This window comes from Hakea prostrata, chromosome 7 (assembly GCF_041222555.1).
Source record: "Hakea prostrata isolate BN-2017 chromosome 7, UWA_Hpros_2, whole genome shotgun sequence".
In the NCBI taxonomy this organism is placed as follows: domain Eukaryota; kingdom Viridiplantae; phylum Streptophyta; class Magnoliopsida; order Proteales; family Proteaceae; genus Hakea; species Hakea prostrata.
Window position 1 is genome coordinate 28,446,702 of NC_142606.1, and position 25,174 is coordinate 28,471,875.

The window sequence follows — 25,174 nt, forward strand, 5'->3', positions numbered from 1 at the left end:
GTACCTGTCCCACTAGAGTCATTGTCTCCTTCCTGAATACGTAGACTCTTAACCCTATTGGTCATCCACAAATAGTAAACGGGAAGCTCTCATGTCCTCTCATAGGCTGGTTATCGGTCTTGAGTGCCCATGAGCCCAAGTCTACTACTGCAACCCTACCAATTAATGGCCCCCACAATGTGATCATGTCCTCTCACGGGTTGGTTACCAGTCTTGAGCGCCCACAAATCCCCATTGCTGCCATGGGTCACTCGGTCTCAATTCCCCTTCCGATAAGATATGACAGGGGTTTCCTAGCCAAACACTTTTGGACATGCCCTAGGTATGTCAACCAGTAGTCAGGGAAAGAGTCAAGGGGCACCATAGGAAAACGTCCCATACCACTTCCACTGGTGTCCAAAGATAGAAACGCCAAAAGGGCATTCCGCATTCCACAACTACAACCTAGGCATTCATATCATATCATGATTCCATACATATCACATTCACATTCACATTCACATTATAGTCCAAATCACATTCACATTACTCAATAATCAATTCTAATATTTAACTCTCAATATGAACATGCTACTGTAGTTATAGAAGTAATATAATGTAAAGAAAGTAAAACAATAGTAGCTAACTCATGCATTCGAATCATATCGTAACAAGCATGTAAATATGCATATTGTAAGTGACCGTGCTCACCTCGTATTCCGAATCTATAATCTTCAAGTGAGAGATCAGAGAATAAATCCAAAATCACCTAAACAAGCTTAAACAAACATGGTTTAAGTATTAGGAACAAACCCTCGAAGATCGGAAGTCAAACGGATCAAAACAGACAAAAAATTCAGCTACTGTCATTATGGGCAGACTGGCTGGGCAGCTTGGGCAATCGACCTAGGCAGTCGACCCAGTGAACAATACGGACAGAAACTCCAAATTTTGATCTGAAACTCAACTTTCGGGATTTGAAACACTCCAAAATTTGAAGGGAAACTCTAGAATAGTAGTCTAAGACTATCTAGCATAGATTAGGCATCAACAAAGATCAAAAGAGTAGAATTCTAAGTTAATCAAAAACTAGGTTTTACCAAAATCAATTTGTGAATTCTATGGAAAGGCTAGAGAGAATGAGAATTCACTCTAGAGAGAAAAGTACAATAGATCTTAGATAGAAATAATGATAGGAATTAATCTAGCATGCTTTAGAAATCAAATACCTAGAATGGTTAATAAATCATGAAGATCACACTTGATTTCCCTTCGAAATCATCATGTGGAGATTCACAAAGTTATAGAGTGTATGGAGATCCACTCTAGAATAGCAGGGATTGGAGGATCAGTCATGGGAATGACATTAGATCATCCTCACAATCATAGAGAATGGAAGAATTCAATAGGAGAGTAGATCAAGTGAGAGTAGGAGTGAATACCAACATAAAGGAAGAAGATTCGCCAAATAGCTTTGAGAAATTGATGAGGATCTTCCACAACTCCAAAGAGAAGGCTTGAGAGAGGCTTCCCACGATCTCAAGAGACTTAGGAACATAAAGGGGCTGAAAACCACAAAGTTCTGATATTAGAGCATCAAAAACCCTAAAAAACAGAGTTTTACACACATGCCCCTATCATTCAGTAGCTTGGTTGGGTTGATTGGCCCAGTCGACCCATGCAGTCGACCCAGGCTGACAGCAAGCCCAAAATAGGGAATTGAAGCTCCAAACCTCAAGATTTTCGATGGGGATTCTCCCAACTCAACAAGCAACATACCTATCATTGAGGGACCTTCCAAAACATGTCCAACTAGGCCTCAAGTCCATCAACCAAGCTCTTCAACACCAAGAAGTAGTTTCTTCTCCAAATTAGACAAGGTTTCCAAGTAGGGAACTCCATCATCAATGTCCATGGGTTTTGGGTCAAACACCGTGTCTTCTACTAGAGATGGTCCACAAAGCCCTCTTCCTTCACTTCAGGGCCTTGGATCTACAATAAGGGAGAGGGCTAACTTGACTTCCTAGGACCTTCCAAAGATATCAACACTGTACTTAAGGTCCAACTTCAAGGTCAAACATCAGTCTAGCTCTTCTTTATCCAAAACAAATAGGGTGTCTAGGTTAGGGTTAGGTGGGATTTCATAGGCGCCGTTGCCGAGGAACCAAAGCACGGTTGCTAGGATTGATTTTTGTCAATTAGGCATAATTTTTAGAGTAATTTTAGTGTTTTTAATTTCTAATTTTTTGATTATTTAACTAATATCTTTTTCTTTTGTTTTGTAGGTAATTGTAAGAGTCGCGATTTGATAATTAGTTTAGGTTGTTATCTTTTATTTCTTAGATGTAATTGTATTTTGGAAATTTCAATTGTCATATTTGCATTAGATTGGGTTGTTTATGTTAATTTTTAAAAATCCCCATCCCTCCGATCCCACATGTGTAATTTTTGTTCGAAAGATCACATGGATTGCGCTTCAGGTATGTCCTAAACCCTCTCTTTTGCTACAATTATTTTCTTTTAATTTTATTTATTTAGCTATTTTTTTCCTGTGTGTATGCATGGTCGTCAATCCCTAAACCTTGAGTTGACCCCACTTGACTTAGAGTTATAACAAACCTTGGCCAACCTTAGAAGGCAAAGAACCATGGCAAACAATGAGCCTTCAATGAGGCCCTTGAATGAGCATTTCATTCCTACAATATATACTCCGGTTTCTTGTATTAAGTTGCCTGACATAGAAGCAGCTCAATATGAGATCAAGTCTAGTGTGATTCAAATGCTATCATCTTTTTATAGACTTGCCAATGAAGAGCCTTATAAGCATTTAGATGAGTTTTTAGAGGTGTCCTCCACGGTTAAAATTCAAAACCTCTCAGTTGATGCTTTAATGTTACTTCTTTTCCCATTCTCCCTCAAAGATAAAGCTAAGCATTGGCTTCATTTTTTGAACAATGTTAAAATTTCCACTTGGGCAAAAGTGCAATAGGAGTTCCTTAAAAAATTCTTCCCCATTGGCAGTACCAATAGCCTTAGAAGAGCAATAACGAGTTTCTCTCAACAAGAAGGAGAACAATTTCATGAGGCATGGGAAAGACTCAAAGAAGTACTTAGAAAGTGCCCCCACCATGCTATTCATAAATGGCAATTGGTTCAATGCTTTTATGATGGCCTTAGAGACCGACATAGGTAAATGGTTTATTCTTCTTGTGGCCCAACCTTCATGCACAAGAATGAGAATGAGGCATGAGAACTTTTTGAGACCCTTAGTGAAAACTCCCAATATCATGCCTCAGCAACTAGAACTGAAATTCTATCCACCGGGCAACCAAAGAGGAGCAGTCTCTATGAGATCAATCCTACCATTGAGATGAGCACCAAGGTTGACTTGCTATAAAAGAAATTGGACTATCTCTTGTCATTAGGACAACAAACCCCATCTCCACTTCCTACAAGTTTCTCTCCACCTAATCAAATTGAAGCATGTGTTTTATGTTCTAGCCTATCCCATCATGTCACTGATTGTTATTTGGCTACACAATACCTTGAGTTTGTTAAGGAGCATGCACATTTGGCCCAAGGAGTTTCTAAACAGGGCAGTGATGCATATTCCAATACCTACAGCCCAGGATGGCGAAACCACCACAATTTTTCATGCTGAAACTCAATGCCCAATCCCTCTAATCAAATACTTTATAGGCCATCTACATTTAGTATGCAACAAAATGCCTATAGGAATGAGCAACCATCATCTCTGCAACCCTCATAGAATTCATCATTTGAGGATAAGGTACTAAAGGAACTTAGTGGACTAGAGCAAAACACTCAATTGTTACATTCTCATTCTCAGTCCATTAACAAATTAGAAACCCAACTTGGTCAACTAGCTAATGCCATCAGTATGATGGAGGTTGGCTAGTTACCTAATCAACCAATAGGTAACCCTAATCATCAAATTGGGTCTGGGAAGAGCAAGTGCAAGCAGTTTCTGTTGTGACACGAAGTGGGAAGGAATATTATTCACCTTTGTCCATTGATCTTGAGAGTTGAGAAGAGGTCGATTTGACCCATGAGAATGGTGATGATGCACACAAGACTAGTAAAGAGACACCACTTGTGAGTATTCTCCATCAATTTCCTCGTAAAGGGTTGCACATTCCAATTGTCGAGGGTCCTACTCCTGAGTTTTACACTCCAAAACCCCCTTCCCTGAAGCTCTTGAGTCCTCAATTCCAGATTCTAGAAAGAATGCTAAGATGCAAGAGATGATTGATTTATTCCAACAAGTTCAATTGATATAAAAGGAAGGTGGAATTTAATAAAAAGATCTTTATTAGGGATTAATCGATTCATTGGGTTTAAAATGTCAATATTTATGAGTTATTTTTGTATAATATCTAATTTGAACAAAGTTTTCTTTATTAAGGATTGATACAAGAGAACGAACTCAGTGGGAGGAAATTCTCTTTCCTAATTTTAATTTTAATTTAATTTAAAAATTTAAGGAAAGAAAAATTATAAAGAGTACCAACAATTTGTAAGAATAGGAGATCGACTAGCACCGATCACTTCCTTTCCTTCTCTGATTTGGGAACCTCGACTCGGTGATCTCTGCTTCAAGAGCGTTCCCTTTTCTCGATGATGCGTCCAAAATCTGCTCAGCCCTTGGATCTCCACATGATGTCCTGCAAAACGAAAGCGTCAGATGTGGCCCGACCGCTGGGGTCGGGAGTCCACCTCCGAAGGCTAAGTCAGTTGATGAACTTAATCACAAACGGCTCTGCTAGAAGCACAGAGCTAAGGAATGAAGAACGGGGAAAGGTGATCTAGATAGCAGATCGCTGATAGTTTAGGTCTATCAGTATGTATCTGAACCTGAGTCTCAGATAGTATTCTTTTTGATCGATTGATCCGTCCCTCACCTTGTATTGTAGTGAGGTTTATATAGAGTGTACCTTCGAATCTCCTTCGTTGGATGCACTTGAGCCTTCTTCGGGTAGTCGTTGGATCTTATCAGTTAGATTCGTTGAGCGATAGACTTCTACTAGTTTGGGCTAGTAGAGGACTCCTGAGATAACCTTTTGGTTATGCGATGGTTATCCCTTCGTTAATGATTATCCGCAGCCGTCAGTTAGAGTCTGCCATCATTAGGGTGATTACCCTAATCCATAAGTAAGATTAGGGCACGCTTGCAGCCGAATAAGCTTTCTTCTTCAGCAAGCCATCTTCCGGATCCGGTTCGCTCGGGAGCGATTCGGTTTTCTCCTTCTCGACCGGGGTCGAGGGTCGGACCAGGTATGAACCCGGTCTGATCATAAACTCTCCGTATCACGAGCCCCCCAGACCAAGCGTTCGGTCGATCCCGTGGGCTTGGTTTTTAACTGGGTTCGTCGTCAGGTGATGATCTCTGCGTGCTTCATTAAATGTCATATCACATTTAATGCGGTGGTCACTTTTCCTCGAGCGTTGTGAGTGTAAGGCCACATATCTCGTTGCAGTTGATCTGTCGTGGCTCACGTCATCCAAGCGACGGTTTCCGAACGCCTATTTCGGATTTGTGAGTTCAAACTTTCAAAACGTCTTTCAATCTTGATCGTTGATTTTGAATCAATCTCGATCGTTCAGATTCTCGATCGCTCATGCGGGAGTTTTAAAAGCGGTTCGTTGTCTTCGTAGGTTTCATTCTTCTTGTCTGGAATTTGAACCTTTGTTGTCTGCTTCGCGCCTTCTTGCTCTCAAGCTTCCGTCTCACTGAATCAGTAAGTTGACTGGTCTTTTTCTTTTTGTAGTTTACTGAAACGAGTAATGGTGGATGATAGGGCTTCTTTAGTACCCCATGTTGGTGATAGCAGTGATGCTTTTGCTTCTCCTGCTCCCGAACGTCGGATAGTGATAACAAAACCCTAACTGTCCTCGGCGAGGAGTTCGCCGAAGTTTCTCAAAAAGGTTTTGAAAGAAAAACCGAAACATCTCTGTCCTTCTCGAGTCCTGGATCTTCCAAGATTGTCGAGTCTTCTAGGTAGCCTCAAACCTCCGGGTCCAATGGTGGACCTGGCTCGCATTCCCTCCATTTACAATGAGGAAACCCTTCTTTCAGCTGTCCAAGATTTTGATCTTCCCTTCCTCATATCGAGTTAGGGCTCCCCACCCCGATGAGAGGGTTGATTCATCCCTTTCGGGTGAATTTTCTCTGTATATAGATGCACCTGGAAAGCGGGGTTCGCATTCCCTTTTTTAATCCTTTGTTCTCCGCAGTTTTGAATCACTGGAACATTTGTCCCGGAATGCTCCTCCCCAATAGCTGGCATCTCATCGTCGGCTTCTTGGGTCTGTGTTTTGAGCTTGGCATTACGCCATCTCTTTCTCTTTTTGTACATTTTCATGTTCTTTCTATCTCCCATCCTCCCAGATGGGTCTTTCTTTCCAAACGCAATAAGGCTGAACTTGATTGGAGGGGCAGCATCCTTGTCAAAGGAACTTGCCCTTCAAACCACAAAAGATGGCGCAAACGATACTTTTTCTGTCGAGCGCCTTCATCAGATCTTAACTTCCCAACCACCTGGAGGAGGTTTACTTCTTTGTCCGAGAGTAACCGGGGCCTTCCCTTATCCAGAGAAGACGAGGCGGCCATCAGAAAGATCAAATCCATTCCGTGGTATCAAGAGATACATGGATATGAAGTGGAGTATAACTCCATCCTTCAAGATCTTGGGGCTTGGCTCATTGTGAGCTTCTAACCATCATCCTTTGATTTGACTGAAGTGATATGTTTTGAATTCTGATTCTTGTCCTCCTTCTTTGCAGTGCCTCCCAGAATGAACCTTGAAAGCCTGCGGGTGAAGGCCGCTAGGGCCGTTGTGACAGCCGAGCAACGATCGCCCAGGGTCTTGACCGTAGATCAAGAGGCTTCTCTTCCCTCTCCCGACCCCTCTTATAGGGGTATCAGGAATATCAGGCCTGTAGCCGATGCTTCGGGTAAAGGGAAGAAACCAATGGTGGAGAGGGCTAATGTCTCTTCTTCCGCCCGAACCAAGAGGAGGCATGACACAATTGATGCTCCCTCCAACAAAAAATCCAAAGCTTCGACGGATGGTGAGGTCTTCATCCCCCAGTGGACCCTGAAGATGACCAACAGGGTTACTCGGGATCCCGAGAAAGCTGCAGAATGGAGCTCCCTCAGTCTTGCTCCTTCTGATCGCCAGGAGTTTGAAGCCTTGGATGACACCTCCCTTGTTAGTCAATCTACAAGGTACCGGTCTTCTTGATTACTTATGTTTTCATAATTTCTTATGACTTCTTCTGATATCTTCCGCCTTCTTAGGAATGCTGTGTTGAGCTTTTATCAACACATGGAAGCATTGAGCCGGGTTGGTCGCACCAGCTCCTTGCTGCAAACTTGTGAAGAGAAATTGGCCAAGGCCAATTCTGAAATAGACCAGCTGACTGCAGCAACCGTGGAGCTGCAGAAAAAGCATGAGGAAGAAGTGATCTCCCTCAAAGGAGCCCTTGAAGCTTCGAAAATTCGTGTCACTGCTGCCGAGCGCGAGGCCAGGAAGCAAAAGGCAGCTGCCACGTTGTTTGGTGACAGCCTTGAAATCAAAAGTAGGGAGCTCGAAGAACATCTGAAGCTGGTGATCCCTAGCAAGCCTGAGCATATAAAGCCAGAGCTTCGAAAGGAGTGCATTCGGAAATACCTAAACAGCGTACCTTTCTCCGAGTTGCTAGGTCTCTACAACATTCAAGCTTATCGCATGGGTCAGAACGACGTTTGGGAGCAAATCCTTGGATTGATCCCTGACTTCGACACTGCTCCCTTTCGTGAGGTATGCCACCAAGAGGTCTTCGGGAAAGTTGGTATGGATCTCCCGGATTGGGCTCAGGAAGAAGATGATCCTTTTCCAGCTGACCCTCAATATGAGGCATACCTGAATGACGAGCCGGCACTTCCAGAGGAGAAATCACAAGCCGTGTCTCAAGTTGTTGTTGTAAAGGATTCAGCCGATGCTGCTCTTGAGGAAGGCTCTTCTCATGGTCCTGAGAAAAGTCCTCCCGACCAGGGTCCCTCGGGCAACAATGAAGAAAAGGCTTAAGGAGTTGTCCTTTTGTAAAAATTTACCCTCAATTTAATGAATAGACACTTCTTTTCATGTTGGCCTCTAAATTTCCCCGTCTCCTGCCGAAATCTTGCCTTGAATATCAAAGTATTAATGATAAAACTTATCACTTAGCTTTTCATTCCTCGCCGAATAATAGTCTTGTAGAAATATTGTGAAGATGCGTTTCGGGAAGATGCATTAATCTTCCCCACTACTTCATTTATTGCAAAGTCCGCACGTTTCCCTTCTGCGAAGTTCAAACGTTTTCCTGCTTTTGTATACCATTCACTGTTTCCAATGAATTGGAAATACATCCATTATTTTAATGGCAGTGCGACGATTGGAGGTATCTCTGCATCAGGTGCTCGCTTCCACATGTTTCCATGTGGCATCCCTTCGACCATTGATCTTGCTTTTTGCGGATTTCGAAGCGTCATTTTGATCTGGGTCGTCGGTTGTCCTTAGCCTTCAACCGTCGTCTTATACCTGAGGCTATTTAAAGCCTTCGTGGGTACTCTCCATCTATACTGACTTCTGCAAGTTAGATTTGCTAAAGTGCCAAAGCAACCTTTCGTCCTTCGGCCTGCTTCCGTATTCCACGTACTTCAACAACAGCTCTATCCACTTCTGAACAAGTGAGTATTTTGATTACTCATCTGTTTCCCCACTTCCCCCCTGAGTAAACTGCACAGTAGTTATACTTGGGGTTTAGTTTGTTGGTTTGTCAGAAGCTGTAGAAAACTAGGGTTTCCCCGCTGTTGCTGTCGTTTATTTCTGTACTGATATGGCTGGTTTTTTTGTTGTTTTGCATAGTGGCTCCCAAGATCAACCCGAACTTTATCAGAGCCAAATCTTGCAAGAAACTCGCTCCGTCGGTGGTGGTTGGGGCCAGTGCGGTGGTTTCAGCTAGTGAATCCTCCAAGCGTAAGGCGACTGCTGGCGGTGAATCTTCAAGTCAGATTCCCACAGTTTCTATTGATGCCGTCCCTGCGCCTCCTTTGCCCGAAGTGATCGCTCGTCTTTCCCAGGAAGATCTTGATCACTCTGTTGCCGATGGTGCTGCCGGCGCTCCTGCTGGTGAGCCTGTTGGTGAGCCTGTTGGTGCACCCCCAAAGGAGACTCTTCGGGCATCCGAGGCAACTATGTTGGCGTCTGATGAAGGTGTGGTCCCAGCAGGTGCCTCTAGTGCTTGTTTGGCATCCTCCTCCTCTCCTTCTGAGTTGGAGGATTTTGCCACTAGGAAGCGCCATCGGGTGACAAGTGATGAAGCTCATCCTTCTATTGGTGTAGTTCATCCTTCTCATCCTTCGCCTGAATTAGTGTCAAACGAGTTTGACAGAGCGTTGGAATGGTGTACTGCTGCTCGAATGACTTCTGAGAGCGCAGTTCTTTCCAAACTTCCGGATGAAGTCTTTACGAAGTCACTTGGTGATGTAAGTCTTTCTTCATTATCCTCCGATTCTGAAAAATTACTTTTCTGCTCCTTGCTAACTCGGAAGTTGTTTGCGGGGAGTCTTCTTGGTAACTTCCACAACCAAGTGGAAGCAATTACTAGACTCAGTAGGTTGAGCAATGAAGTTTCTAGGCTTCGGGAAATCTCTGAAGCTAAAGATGTTGAGATTGCTCGCCTCCGGAATCTAGCTTGGGAGGTGGCAGGAGAAAAAAATTCGATGATTGGTCGTCTTCGGTCGGACTTGGATGATGCCAGGGAGAAGATCCGGCGACTGGAGCGAACTGTGAAACCCAGCCCTAACCTTGACCCGGAAACCTTGTTGTTTGTAGGTCCGACGACCCGAAGTAAAGTAAGAAGTCAGCTTTGGGCCATCCCAGTAGAGGACTTGGTGTCTGGCTTTGAATCCATGAAAGTTGATGATGAGGTTCTATTTATGGAAACTGAATCCTGATGAAGATCTAATTAGTTGATGGACTTGGAGTGCTCTCTATCTTGGTTTGAAGGCATTTCTACCTATTAGGTATGTCACTTGACTTGTGTGCAAAACCCCTTTAGGTTTGGATTTGATCTGGACCTTCAATTCCCTGTTTTGGCCTTGCTGTCAGCATTGGTCGACTGATTGGTCGACTGGGCCAGTCGACCAATCCACTCGACCAATGAGTGCTGTCTTTGGCAATTAGGTTGATTCTTGCTCTATTTAAGTCCAACCTCGAGTCCACTTCGTATTTGCTGCCTCCAAACCCTCTGGAACGAACCAAAGACCTCTGCAAGTCATCTCTCTTGCATCCTTGGTGTTTTCTTGACGGATCTTCGTCGGAACTCTTCTTTTTGCATCAAAAGGTATGTCTACTCTCTCTTCTTCTCCTCCATCTTTGTTTTTCTTTCCTTTTTGAGTTGAGACAGTAGAAGAGATGCTGCATCCTCTGTTGCAAACATCTCCGAACATGTTCTCATGATCATCCTAAGGATTTAAGGCTAGAACAATGATCTTAACCATGATCATTGCAAGCTTTTGAAGGATTCATGATCAAACCATGATTTAATCTCTGTTAATCTTCTAATCTGAATTCTGATCTCTTTGGATCTTCTTTCATTGATCATGTTAGTGGTTAATGGTTGTGTTTTCTTTCCATGATCCATAATCCATAGAATTCTAGTTGTTCTCTTCTACCTTACTATGTGTTCTTCATGATGCATGATAGTTACATATATGGTAGGTTTTATTTCCTTATTTAGATTTATGCTTCTAAGCCTTATTTCATGAAGACCTATGCATGTTTTCATGTTTTCATTACCGAAAGCAATGATCCATCCTCCTATAGTTCTTGTCCTTGTTTTCTATTTCAAATTCATCAAGATCCATGTTTGAGTTAATTATGGTAACTTTTTGTTTCCTAATTTGGATCTTGATACCTTGATTTGATTAGTGTTTTGAGGTCCCCTATATGCTAGAATACTACTGATGTAGTCTACCCCTTGATTAGTACCCTTTTGAACCACCAAATTCGGATTTCATATCTTAAAACTCTGATTTTATAGGTTATCGTCCGCATTGGTCGACCGATTGGTCGACTGGACCACTCGACCAATCCACTCGACCAATGAGTACAGCAACTCCGGAATTGGTCTGCTTCGGATGTTTTGATATATTTTCTGTTAGGGATCTTTCCTAATATGTTGTATATACTTGTTTAGGACCTTCTTCTCAAGTTTGCCAAGATCTTACTTGATTTCTTGGGATCCTTTTGCAAGTTATAAAAGGTAAGGATGGTTATTTCCTTAATTACATAGATAGCATGAATCTAGTTTCTATATTTGAATATCATGAATATGTTTCCTAAATTAGATTCTTACAATGATATACTACTGTTGCATAACTTTGATTACAGTAGCATTACTTATTCATATTGAATTGATTCATGTATGATTTACTTACCAATGTTATACAAGTGATTGTAATATCGATTTCTTTCCATATATGTAGTTACCATATATGTGATGATATGAATTGATGCATGTGTATGCTTACGTATGGTTTGGAAAGGAGAGGTGTCCTTTCGACACTTCTGTCCTTGGACTACTACGGGAATATTATGGGATGTTTCCGGAGATGCCCTCTGGACACCTTCCTAAACCGTTGGATGACATATCTAGGATTGTCTAGTAGTGTTTGGCTAGGATGTCCTGTTATGTCGACCCTAATCGGAGGGGTATTGAGACCGAACGACCCGTGGTAGCAATGGGGATTCATGGGCGCTCAAGACCGGTAACCAACCCGTGAGAGGACAGGAATCACATTGTGGGGGCCATTTATTGGTAGGGTTGCATATGGTTAGACTTGGGCTCACGGGCGCTTAAGACCGGTAACCAACCCGTGAGAGGACGTGAGAGCTTCCCGTTTACCATATGTGGATGATCAATAGGGTTGATGAGTCCGTAGTCCGAGTTGGTCGGTGCCATAGGATACGCCGACTCTAGTGTGAAGGATACCGGAAAGGATCGTCAGGGACGAGGAATGGAAGTATCTCGGATCCGACTTGATGTAACCAAGTAGAAGACTTGCATTTGGCTAGGTTTTACCCCGACATGCGCCAAGACTTATACCAAATGGTTGTGAGAGAGTGTGTTGACTTAACCCCCGCCAAGGTTTGTCCCGAGGGATGAAGGACCCATTACCAATCGGCTGCTCAAGACCGGTGAAATGATCCGTGAGAGAATCCAAGATATCTTAAATGGTTGAGGATGTGAGTGGACTTTCCTAAAGAAGTACGGTGCTATGACTTAAAGCATGTCCGCCAATAGAGACCAAAGCATCCATAGAGTTAGATTCATTCATTCATTGTTTGTCTCATATCATATTGCATTTATGTTTGTTCTGGAATCCCGCCATTTAGTGTTATTATGGATTTTAATCGCCTTACCGGGTTTCTTTGAAACTCATTCCTTTATTGTACAATGTTGTTAGACTATCCTGCAGGTACCGAGTATTATGACGGTCCCTATGAAGAAGCGCAAGGCGAAGAGACATATCTCCAGGAAGGTGATTGCGGTTACCACAATTACTCGGAAGATCCCGCGAGTGGTTATGCTCCGTACGATGCTTAGTCCGACCATTGAGTGGAAGCGTCCTTGTGCTATTTATGAGATCTATACCTACAAGGATGTCGTCTATAAAGTGGAGAATAATTTAGTTACCCAATGTACTTGCTACCGGGATTAGATTTTGTCTAGTTTATTCTTTAGAGCTACTTTTCCGCTGGATGTAAAGTGGGATTTTTGCTTCACTTTACTTATCCGTTTGATACTCCGATTATATCTATTATTCCGATTCGTTTATGATTCATTCTTTCATTATTGGATCTATGATTTATCTTCCGCACTCTTGTTATGATTGTTCATGATTATGTTATTGTTTATGTGGGAGGTTGATCACTCGATACCCGATCTTCGGGCCGTGGATCACACTCTCGGGTATGCCGATAGGGTACCGGCTGGGAGGGCGTGATGATTGGTATCGGAGCCCAAGGTTCGAGGAGATCCTAACCACAAAAGACAACAACCGAACATTCCCGAGTCATTGATCCGAAATGACTCTTCTACTCTTAGAAGTGAATAATAGAACACCGAATTAGAAACTTGACCTTTGAGGTATAACAGTAACATTTCTGAATAACATACCATAATTATACTTGAACAAATGACACTAATGCAAGGAAAAGAAAAGTGCATAACATACAATAATTAAAGAGAAACAAAATGAACTTCATTAATTCCAAAAGTTTTTACAATGATTACATCTGAAATGCATAAATGGAAAATCCTAAAGTACAAGTCTATCTAGGTGATCTACTCGATCTCTCGTATGCTCCGAACTCCTCTCGCTAGCTGAGTCACCCGATGCTCTATCCTATCCCGTCGTGACTCCATCCTCTCGTACATCTGCTCCCGTCCGACCTCCATCCTCTCTAGCATGGAAGTCATCGATCTCATCTCGTGCACCAAGATCCGAAGTCTCCGGAACCGCATGTGAAGGGCCGCCCGCCTCGAAGTGTGATGAAGGAAACTCGTGATGCATGTGCTCAGCCTCGCGCATATCTCAGATCATCTCCGGCCTGATCATCACTATCGGACCGATATCCTCTCCTCCATCCTCCGATCCCCGATCCTCATCCTCCGATTCATCATCATCCTCACCCTCCGGACCAGGAGATCTCTCTAACCGATGTAGTCTCATTTGTCGAATGGTCCGAGTCCCAATGGGGTATCCCCGTGATCTAGTGTCCATCGGTGTATCCTCGAAACTCACCCCGAAATGCCCGAAGATCAAAGTCGAAGCCTCCCATAGCAAAGGTTCCGCATGCTAGGCCGCAGAACCAAGTCCAAGCATGACCCGCTGAATGATGTAGGAGAGATCGATCTCGAAGCCCATGTAGATGCGGTAGATGACCAAGGCCTCCATCACCGTGACCCGATGGTGATGTCCGGCTTTCGGCATGATGTTTCGGCCGACTATGCGACCGATAATACGTGCAGAGCCCGTCATCCGTCCGCTAGTCCACGGTGTGTAGCATCGACGGCTATCCCATAGCGTAGAGCATATCTCGCGAAGCTCGTACGGCATCGATGGCTGTCCAGATCCGCTCCTCGCAGGTATCCACACACACCGCTGTGGATAGTAAGGGACCCGCAAGATCTCAGCCGTTGTCCGGGTAGAGAAGCGAATCCGAGTCCCGGAGGACCCCGCTCCCGAGGACAAGTCCGAGTGGATGTCCCCGGCCTCGAGCCTCCCTCCGTGTAAGTAAGGTTGCTGAAGAACAACCTCACTAGCTCCGGGTATACCGGCAAATCCTCGGTGAAGAGATGAGTCCACCGTAAAGTGTCGAACCTCCGCCGGATCCTAAAGGCTCGAGCTGGCGTAAATGAAGTAGACGCCCCATCTCGATGTTACAATAGCTGAAGTAGGCCTCGCACGCAAACTCGGCCCGAGGTGTGTCAAACATGTCCGGCCTCCTAACCTCCTCTCTAGGCTCGAAAGGAACCCGACCTCGCCCCTAAGAGCACCTACGATGCGACCTCGACCTCTACCTCCTCCTCGTCCTCCCCTCTCGCATGGTGTATCCGTGGAAGAGACAAGAGACATTTCCAATTAGTGCTATTTTAAGATTTGAGCCAAAAGGGTATTTTCGTAATTTTTTTCGGAAAATTTCAAATTTGGGGGAAATTTGATTTGAACATACTAGCATGTGCGCAATACTTGGAATTTCATGTCTATGAAGTCGTTTTGATGAAAATCGATCGAAAACTTGGATTAAAGCGAAAAATTCAGCAAGAAGGAAATTTGGGGATTTTGCAATTTAGGTCAAAATTGGATTTTTGAAAAGTTGAAATTGGTTAAATCAAATTGTATGGACCTATCTACAATGTCATCTTGAGCATGTAGCATTTGATCTCGTGCGAAAATTTCAAGCGGTTTGAGAGAAAACGAAATTTTTCTAAAGATATCGATTTCGGTATAAAACTTTGCGAGATGAGCACCAAATGTGTTAAAACTTGTTGTCTATGCATGGCATTGTGTTTAAAACCTAGGGAATATGTTTCTAAGCATTCCTAAGCATGATTTCTAGCATTGGATACAAGTAAAGCATGGTTTTATTGAAATGCAAGCATGAGAAGATGATAATGGAAGGAAGAATGAGAGATTTACCTTGTTTGTGAAGATGGTGTGTTGTGGTGTTGTTGTTGAAGCACTAAATCACCTCAAGAACACTTGTGGGAACTCTTGGAGATTTTCCCTAGAGCTCTCTCACCTTTGGAAGAAGTTAGAATGAGGTTGGAATGTGGAAATGAGGCTTATAATGCGAATTTTCGCATTCTGTTCTTCATTGGTCGATCGATTGGTCGACCGGGTCACTCGACCAACCACTCGACCAATGGTCACAGGTGACCTCATTTGCTGTTGAATTTTTGGAAAATGTGATTTTTGCCTTATGGAATATTGTTTGATGACTATATGGATATATTTGAGCATGATTTAAGTTTTCAAATCATTTGGTCAAGTGGATTTTTGATGATTTTAAGTAAAGAGTGGAAGCAAGTTGTTGATGATGTTCTTGGATATCTTGCTTCTGATTTGGAAACCAAGGTGACACACTAGGTGGGAAAAGTTAAGGAAGAGAAGGGAGTTTCACCTTGGGGAGCTCCGGTCTTGTTCGTCAAGAAGAAAGACGGTAGTATGCGCTTGTGCATCGACTACCGTGAGTTGAATAAGTTGACTATCAAGAATAGATATCCGCTGCCCGTAATCGATGATCTCTTCGATCAGTTGAAGGGTGCAGTTGTGTTCTCGAAGATTGACTTAAGGTCCGGATATCACCAATTGAAAGTGAAGTCTAGTGATATCTTCAAGACAGCTTTCCGAACGCGGTATGGTCACTATGAGTTTAGAGTCATGCCCTTCGGATTGACCAATGCTCCTGCGGTGTTCATGGACCTCATGAACCGAGTATTTCATGATGTGCTTGATAAGTTTGTGATTGTTTTCATTGATGACATCTTGATCTATTCGAAGAGCGAAGAAGAGCATGCGAGTCATCTAAGTTTCACTTTGCAAAGGTTGCGGGAAAAGAAGTTGTTTGCTAAGTTTAGCAAGTGTGATTTCTGGCTTAAGAGAGTGGTTTTCCTTGGTCATGTAGTTTCAGCCGAAGGTATTCGTGTCGATCCCGAAAAGTCCAAGCCGTGGCTGATTGGGAGAGACCGAAGTCAGCAACGGAAATAAGAAGTTTTCTTGGATTGGCGGGTTACTACCGAAGGTTTATTGAGAACTTTTCTCGGTTGGCTGCTCCTATGACTAAGTTGACCAGGAAAGAAGAGAAGTTTGTTTGGTCTGACGCCTGTGAGAAGAATTTCCAAGAGTTGAAAGATAGATTGACAAGTGCCCCGGTTTTGACTATACCCGATAGTTCCGGTGGTATGACAAGTTTATACCGATGCGCCAAAGATTGGTTTGGGTTGTGTACTGATGCAACATGGCAAGGTCGTAGCCTATGCTTCTCGGCAATTGAAGGATTATGAGCGGAATTACCCCACTCACGATCTAGAACTTGCCGCCGTTGTCTTTGCTTTGAAGATTTGGAGACATTATCTTTACGGTGAGAAGATTGCCATTTTCACGGATCATAAGAGTTTGAAATACTTCTTTACCCAAAAGGAGTTGAACATGAGACAAAGGAGATGGTTGGAACTAGTCTCCGATTATGATTGTGATATTCAAGATCATCCCTGGGAAAGCAAATGTTGTTGCCGATGCTCTTAGTAGGAAGAACCAGAAGAAGACTTTGGATTTGAATGCTTTGAGTTTACCATTGTGGTCTTCTATTGAGAGTTTTGGTTTGGAAATCGTCCCCGAGAATTCTGATTTTATTCTTTCTCGCCATGACGGCAAGATCTGGTCTTAGAGATAAGATTGTTGCTCACAGAGTTCCCGATCAAGAGTTTTTGACCAAAGTTGAGAAGATTTCTTCGGATCCCGAGTCGGACCCCGACTTTGGTATATCCATGGATGGTGCTTTGTTGTTTAGAGGAAGACCGTGTGTGCCCGCAAACGATGAAGTTAAGAAAGAAATATTGAAGGAAGCACACCAATGGGCCTTTTATCAGACACCCGGGAAGCACCAAGATGTACAAGGACTTGAAGGAACATTTTTGGTGGATTGGTCTAAAGGCGGATGTTGATGATTTTGTTGCCAAGTGTGAGACTTGCCAACGTGTGAAAGCCGTTCGACAACCTCCATCTGGATTACTTCAACCCCTTCCTATTCCTAGTTGGAAGTGGGAAGATATCTCCATGGACTTTGTGACTAGCTTGCCTCGGACAAGTAAAGGCAATGACACCGTGTGGGTGATTGTTGATAGGTTGACCAAATCAGCCCATTTCATTCCTATGAAGATCACTCATACTGGATAAGCTAGCCAGGCTTTATGTGGATAATGTGGTTCGTCCGCATGGTGTGCCATTGAGTATTGTTTCGGATCGTGATCCTAGGTTCACCTCAAGGTTTTGGAATAGTTTGCAGAAGGCCTTGGGAACCCAATTGAACTTGAGTACAGCTCATCATCCACAGCTCGATGGACAATCCGAGCGGACAATTCAGACATTGGAAGACATGCTCAGATCTTGTGTGGTGGATATGGGTGGTAATTGGGATGAACACCTAGCTTTGGTTGAGTTTGCCTATAACAACAGCTTATCAAGCAACAATAGGCATGGCTCCATTCAAGGCTTTGTATGGTAGTACTTGTAGGACACCTTTGTACTGGACTCGAGACAGGTGAAAGAAAAGTCTTAGGTCCCGAGATGATTGAAGCTACAAGTGCTATGGTTGATATGATAAGAGAAAGGATTAAGTCCGCCCAGTCGAGACAGTAAATCTTATGCCGATAAGAGAAGGACCGATTTGGAATTTCAAGTTGGAGAGAAAGTCTTTCTGAAGGTCTCACCAATGAAGGGTGTGATGAGATTCAATGTTAAGGGAAAGCTTAGCCCTCGTTACATTGGACCTTTCGAGATTTTGGAAAAGGTTGGACCTGTTGCGTATCGATTAGCATTACCTCCGTCTCTTGCTGGTGTGCACAATGTGTTTCATATTTCGATGCTCCGAAAATACATAGAGAATCCGGAACACATTTTGCAGCAAGCACCTGAAGGACTTAGTGCTGATTTGACCTATGATGAAGAACCGGCCGAAATCCCGGATAGGAAGGACAAGCAGCTGCGGAATCGCGCCATTCCTTTGGTGAAGATTCGGTGGAAGAACCATACCCCCGAAGAAGCTTCTTGGGAGAAGGAAGAAGACATGAAGGAGAAGTTTCCTTACCTCTTTGGAAGCACAGTATGCTTTCAATTTCGGGGGACGAAATTTCTTTAAGGGGGGGAGAATGTGAAACCCAGCCCTAACCTTGACCCGGAAACCTTGTTGTTTGTAGGTCCGATGACCCGAAGTAAAGTAAGAAGTCAGCTTTGGGCCATCCCAAGAGAGGACTTGGTGTCCGGCTTTGAATCCATGAAAGTTGATGATGAGGTTCTATTTATGGAAACCGAATCCCGATGAAGATCTAATTAGTTGATGGACTTGGAGTGCTCTCTATCTTGGTTTGAAGGCATTTCTACCTATTAGGTAAGTCACTTGACTTGTGTGCAAAACCCCTTTAGGTTTGGATTTGATCCGGACCTTCAATTCCCTCGTTTTGGCCTTGTTGTCAAGATTGGTCGACCGATTGGTCGATCTGGGCCGCCGACCAATCCACTCGACCAATGAGTGCCGTCTTTGGCAATTAGGTTGATTCTTGCTCTATTTAAGTCCAACCTCGAGTCCACTTCGTATTTGCTGCCTCCAAACCCTCTCGGAACGAACCAAAGACCTCTCGCAAGTCATCTCTCTTGCATCCTTGGTGTTTTCTTGACGGATCTTCGTCGGAACTCTTCTTTTTGCATCAAAAGGTATGTCTACTCTCTCTTCTTCTCCTCCATCTTTGTTTTTCTTTCCCTTTTGAGTTGAGACAGTAGAAGAGATGCTGCATCCTCTCGTTGCAAACATCTCTCGAACATGTTCTCATGATCATCCTAAGGATTTAAGGCTAGAACAATGATCTTAACCATGATCATTGCAAGCTTTTGAAGGATTCATGATCAAACCATGATTTAACCTCTCGTTAATCTTCTAATCTGAATTCGATCTCTTTGGATCTTCTTTCATTGATCATGTTAGTGGTTAATGGTTGTGTTTTCTTTCCATGATCCATAATCCATAGAATTCTAGTTGTTCTCTTCTACCTTACTATGTGTTCTTCATGATGCATGATAGTTACATATATGGTAGGTTTTATTTCCTTATTTAGATTTATGCTTCTAAGCCTTATTCCATGAAGACCTATGCATGTTTTCATGTTTTCATTACCGAAAGCAATGATCCATCCTCCTATAGTTCTTGTCCTTGTTTTCTATTTCAAATTCATCAAGATCCATGTTTGAGTTAATTATGGTAACTTTTTGTTTCCTAATTTGGATCTTGATACCTTGATTTGATTAGTGTTTTGAGGTCCCCTATATGCTAGAATACTACTGATGTAGTCTACCCCTTGATTAGTACCCTTTTGAACCACCAAATTCGGATTTCATATCTTAAAACTCTGATTTTATAGGTTATCGTCTCGCATTGGTCGACCGATTGGTCGACTGGACCACTCGACCAATCCACTCGACCAATGAGTACAAAGCAACTCCGAATTGGTCTGCTTTCGGATGTTTTGATATATTTTCTGTTAGGGATCTTTCCTAATATGTTGTATATACTTGTTTAGGACCTTCTTCTCAAGTTTGCCAAGATCTTACTTGATTTCTTGGGATCCTTTTGCGAGTTATAAAAGGTAAGGATGGTTATTTCCTTAATTACATAGATAGCATGAATCTAGTTTCTATATTTGAATATCATGAATATGTTTCCTAAATTAGATTCTTACAATGATATACTACTGTTGCATAACTTTGATTACAGTAGCATTACTTATTCATATTGAATTGATTCATGTATGATTTACTTACCAATGTTATACAAGTGATTGTAATATCGATTTCTTTCCATATATGTAGTTACCATATATGTGATGATATGAATTGATGCATGTGTATGCTTACGTATGGTTTGGAAAGGAGAGGTGTCCTTTCGACACTTCTGTCCTTGGACTACTACGGGAATATTATGGGATGTTTCCCGGAGATGCCCTCCGGACACCTTCCTAAACCGTTGGATGACATATCTAGGATTGTCTAGTAGTGTTTGGCTAGGATGTCCTGTTATGTCGACCCTAATCGGAGGGGTATTGAGACCGAACGACCCGTGGTAGCAATGGGGATTCATGGGCGCTCAAGACCGGTAACCAACCCGTGAGAGGACAGGAATCACATTGTGGGGGCCATTTATTGGTAGGGTTGCATATGGTTAGACTTGGGCTCACGGGCGCTTAAGACCGGTAACCAACCCGTGAGAGGACGTGAGAGCTTCCCGTTTACCATATGTGGATGATCAATAGGGTTGATGAGTCCGTAGTCCGAGTTGGTCGGTGCCATAGGATACGCCGACTCTAGTGTGAAGGATACCGGAAAGGATCGTCGGGGACGAGGAATGGAAGTATCTGGATCCGACTTGATGTAACCAAGTAGAAGACTTGCATTTGGCTAGGTTTTACCCCCGACATGCGCCGCACTTATACCAAATGGTTGTGAGAGAGTGTGTTGACTTAACCCCCCGCCAAGGTTTGTCCCGAGGGATGAAGGACCCATTACCAATCGGCTGCTCAAGACCGGTGAAATGATCCGTGAGAGAATCCAAGATATCTTAAATGGTTGAGGATGTGAGTGGACTTTCCTAAAGAAGTACGGTGCTATGACTTAAAGCATGTCCGCTAACAGAGACCAAAGCATCCATAGAGTTAGATTCATTCATTCATTGTTTGTCTCATATCATATTGCATTTATGTTTGTTCTGGAATCCCGCCATTTATGTTATTATGGATTTTAATCGCCTTATCGGGTTTCTTTGAAACTCATTCCTTTATTGTACAATGTTGTTAGACTATCCTGCAGGTACCGAGTATTATGACGGTCCCTATGAAGAAGCGCAAGGCGAAGAGACATATCTCCGGGAAGGTGATTGCGGTTACCACAATTACTCGAAGATCCCGCGAGTGGTTATGCTCCGTACGATGCTTAGTCCGACCATTGAGTGGAAGCGTCCTTGTGCTATTTATGAGATCTATACATACAAGGATGTCGTCTATAAAGTGGAGAATAATTTAGTTACCCAATGTACTTTCTATCGGGATTAGATTTTGTCTAGTTTATTCTTTAGAGCTACTTTTCCGCTGGATGTAAAGTGGGATTTTTGCTTCACTTTACTTATCTGTTTGATACTCTGATTATATCTATTATTCTGATTCGTTTATGATTCATTCTTTCATTATTGGATCTATGATTTATCTTCCGCACACTTGTTATGATTGTTCATGATTATGTTATTGTTGATGTGGGAGGTTGATCACTCGATACCTGATCTTCGGGCTGTGGATCACACTCTCGGGTATGCCAGATAGGGTACCGGCTGGGAGGGCGTGACTGTCCACCTCCGAAGGCTAAGTCAGTTGATGAACTTAATCACAAACGGCTCGCTAGAAGCACGAGCTAATGAATGAAGAAACGGGAAAGGTGATCTAGATAGCGGGGACGCCGATAGTTTGGATCTATCGCATGTATCTGAACCCGAGTCTCGAGATAGTATTCTTTTTGATCGATTGATCCGTCCCTCACCTTGTATGGTAGTGAGGTTTATATAGAGTGTACCTTCGAATCTCCTTCGTTGGATGCACTCGAGCCTTCTTCGGGTAGTCGTTGGATCTTATCAATGAGATCTGTTGAGCGATAGACTTCTACTAGTTTGGGCTAGTAGAGGACTCCTGAGATAACCGTTAGGTTATGCGATAGTTATCCCTTTGATGATGATTATCCGCAGCCGTCAGTTTGAGTCTGCTGTCATCAGGGTGATTACCCTAATCCATAAGTAAGATTAGGGCACGCTTGCAGCCGAATAATCTTTCTTCTTCAGCAAGCCATCTTCCGGATCCGGTTCGCTCGGGAGCGATTCGGTTTTCTCCGTCTCGACCGGGGTCGAGGGTTGGACCAGGTATGAACCCGGTCTGATCATAAACTCTCCATATCACTCTCACATCACCATTTGGTCAAGTACTGGCGCATGTCACAGTAAAGCCTAGCCCAATGCAAGTCATCTTCTCAGTTGGTCAAGTCAGATTCAGATACGTCCATTCCTCGCCCCCGGCGATCCTTTCCGGTATCCTTCACACTAGAGTCAGCAAAATCCCGGATTTCGGACTCATCAACCCTATTGGTCATCCACATATAGTAAACGGGAAGCTCTCACGTCCTCTCACGGATTGGTTACCGGTCTTGAGCGCCCGTGAGCCCAAGTCTATCCATATGCAACTCTACCAATAAATGGCCCCTTTCAGGTATCCGTAGCATGGTTTATGTCCCCTACCGGATTGGCTACCGGCCTAGAGCGCCCATCCAACCATACACTACCACGGGTTGTTCGGTCTCAATGCCCTTCCAATTCGGGTCTGACACGACAAGGATGAACCTAGCCACACAACTAGACACTCCTATGTATGTCATCCAATAACTGGGGAAAGTGTCGATAGGCACCATCGGAGAACATCCCATACTATTCCCTCCGATGCCCAAGGGACAGAAGTGTCGTAGAGGACACCCTCCAATCCCAAGTCATACGTAAGCAATCACACATCAAATCTCATCATTTCTCATGCATCCAATGCATATTCATAATAGTACTCAAATCATGATATTGAAACGAATCATTATAAACATAAGCAAATCAAAATGATAGAGTAACACAACAAATTTATAAAGATTTAAATGTTACTGTTCTAACACATATGTATCAGTATCATAATGATAGAAAGAAATTTAGGGATTTCATTCTTTGAATAAAGCATAGTTCAATATTTGATGACTTATATGTTTATGGATATAACCATCCTTACCTTGGATGAGTTGATGATGAATTGAGAATACCAAGAATAGTCCAATAGAAGTGTTAAGGCCCTAAACAAACATCAATAATAAGTTAGAAAAGAAGTCGGGAAGATCGGATGTCATTTGAGTCAAAACTGACCAAGGTTGTTGTCAGCAACAACTTTGGTCGATGGTTTTGGTCGATGGTATCGACCAAAATGATCGACCAAAATAGTCCTCAGGTAGAATAGTGGATTTTGGGGATTTTGGTCCGAAATGAGTCTTCCGGTGTTCGGATCAATCTGAAACTTGGAGGCATACTTAACAACAGTAGTAGGACACTATAAATCAAGGAACTAACCCAATCCAATGGTCTAATTAAAAATCCCCAATTTGAGCTATCAAGTTCAAGTGATAAACATCATGGCATGAGTTGGAATTGATTGCATTAATGAGGAATAGCATGCAATAGCTAGAGGAACTAATAGAAATTCGATTGGAATCATATGGCAATGTTAAACATGAACATAATACACTTTATAGCTCAGTTTGATATCAAATGGTATGATGTTACTAGGTAAATCATGGAACACATATGCTAGGCATGAGATATAAGCATTAGCATCAATGCATGGCTAAGGGAATCATGGATTGAGCATGAGTAGGCACTTGGAGTGGTGGTTGCAAGGTTGCAGCACCATTCCAAATGTCCCATCAGCAAGATGACAATAGAAAAGAGTAGAAAATGGTAGGGTAGAGAGTGGAATGAAGAGTCATACCTTATTGAAGAAGATGAAGGCAAGAATCAATGATAAACTAAGTGTCTTTGATGAGATACCCTTCACACTAACCAAGGAGTTCCTTTGGGAAGCTCTCCCCACGTTCCCAGGTGAGAAAAATGATTGCAAAAGGCTCAAGGCTCGAGGTCATATTAAATAGAAAAGGAATATTCCATGGAATCATTAACTTGGCAGACTGGGACATTTTGGTCGATGGTCCTTGGTCGATGGTATTGACCAAAATGATCGACCAAAATGTTTTCAGCAGAAAACTCATGTTTAGAACAGCAACTTCAAGTAGGGATTTGAAAGGCTATACAAGGTCAAATTGAGTGAGGTTTTCTTCCACAATTCAATCAAGAAGTCTAGTTTCAGGGAATACCTTCGGATTGTGCACAGGAGGTCATTTGGTACATCAACCATATTAATCTTCTCCGATGCGCAGACTTTCCTTAAACACTGACAATGCATTTAAGCAAGGGGTATCATTGTCAATGTCCATGGGCTTGGTCTCCGAATCATGATCATCAATCAAGATGGTCCATAAATCTCTTCTTCCACCGCTTCGAGTCCTCGGACCTAAATACAACAGTGGATCCGGGTCAGGGTCAAGGTTAGAATAGGGCTGGATATTACATGTATGATCACTTCTCCCAATGAGTTAGAAATACCTCATGTGGTGCGACGGTTGGTAGTATCCTCGTATCAGGTGAATGTTGTTCCACGTGGAAGCCTTGATCAGCCTTCGAATTTTGAATTTGAAGCGCCGCTATCCCCTGACTGTTGATCCTTCATTTTGAGGAGTCCGAAAGCGTCTCTTCGATCCTGTCTCTTGATTACCTTGGGGTTTCAACCATCGCATCACACCTTGAGGCTATTTAAGCCCCTTAAAGGTACTTCACCCTTATCTTGTATCTGTAAAATTATTTCGTATGATAGATTTGCAAAACAACATTACGTCTTCTTTTGCTCTATTTTTGTCTCGAATCTTCATCTCTTCTTCTCCCTGAGTAAACTCCACAGTATTCATACTTTGGGTTTACTTATGATGGAAGTTCTGAACTGTTCATGCTTAATAGAGACCTAGGGTTTCCCCTTTTTCTGTATGTTGTAGGATCTTCGTACTGACACTACTTTTTTGTATTTCCAAGTGCCTCCCGAATTGATTTGAGCATTATTAGGGCGAATTCCTGTAAGAAAACTGCCCCAGTACCGACGAAGGTTGCTTCCTGTGAGGCGATTGCATCTGGTGAATCTTCTAAACGTA

General features: G+C 42.9%; 1 non-coding gene across 1 annotated transcript; it reads right to left on the reverse strand.

The window, feature by feature from the left end:
• Nucleotides 1–3,007: 3,007 nt before the first annotated feature.
• On the reverse strand, nucleotides 3,008–3,114 carry LOC149010850 (small nucleolar RNA R71). The gene has a single exon (XR_016174855.1). It is a non-coding gene; the product is annotated as a small nucleolar RNA R71 (small nucleolar RNA).
• Between the last annotated feature and the right edge of the window lie 22,060 nt (nucleotides 3,115–25,174).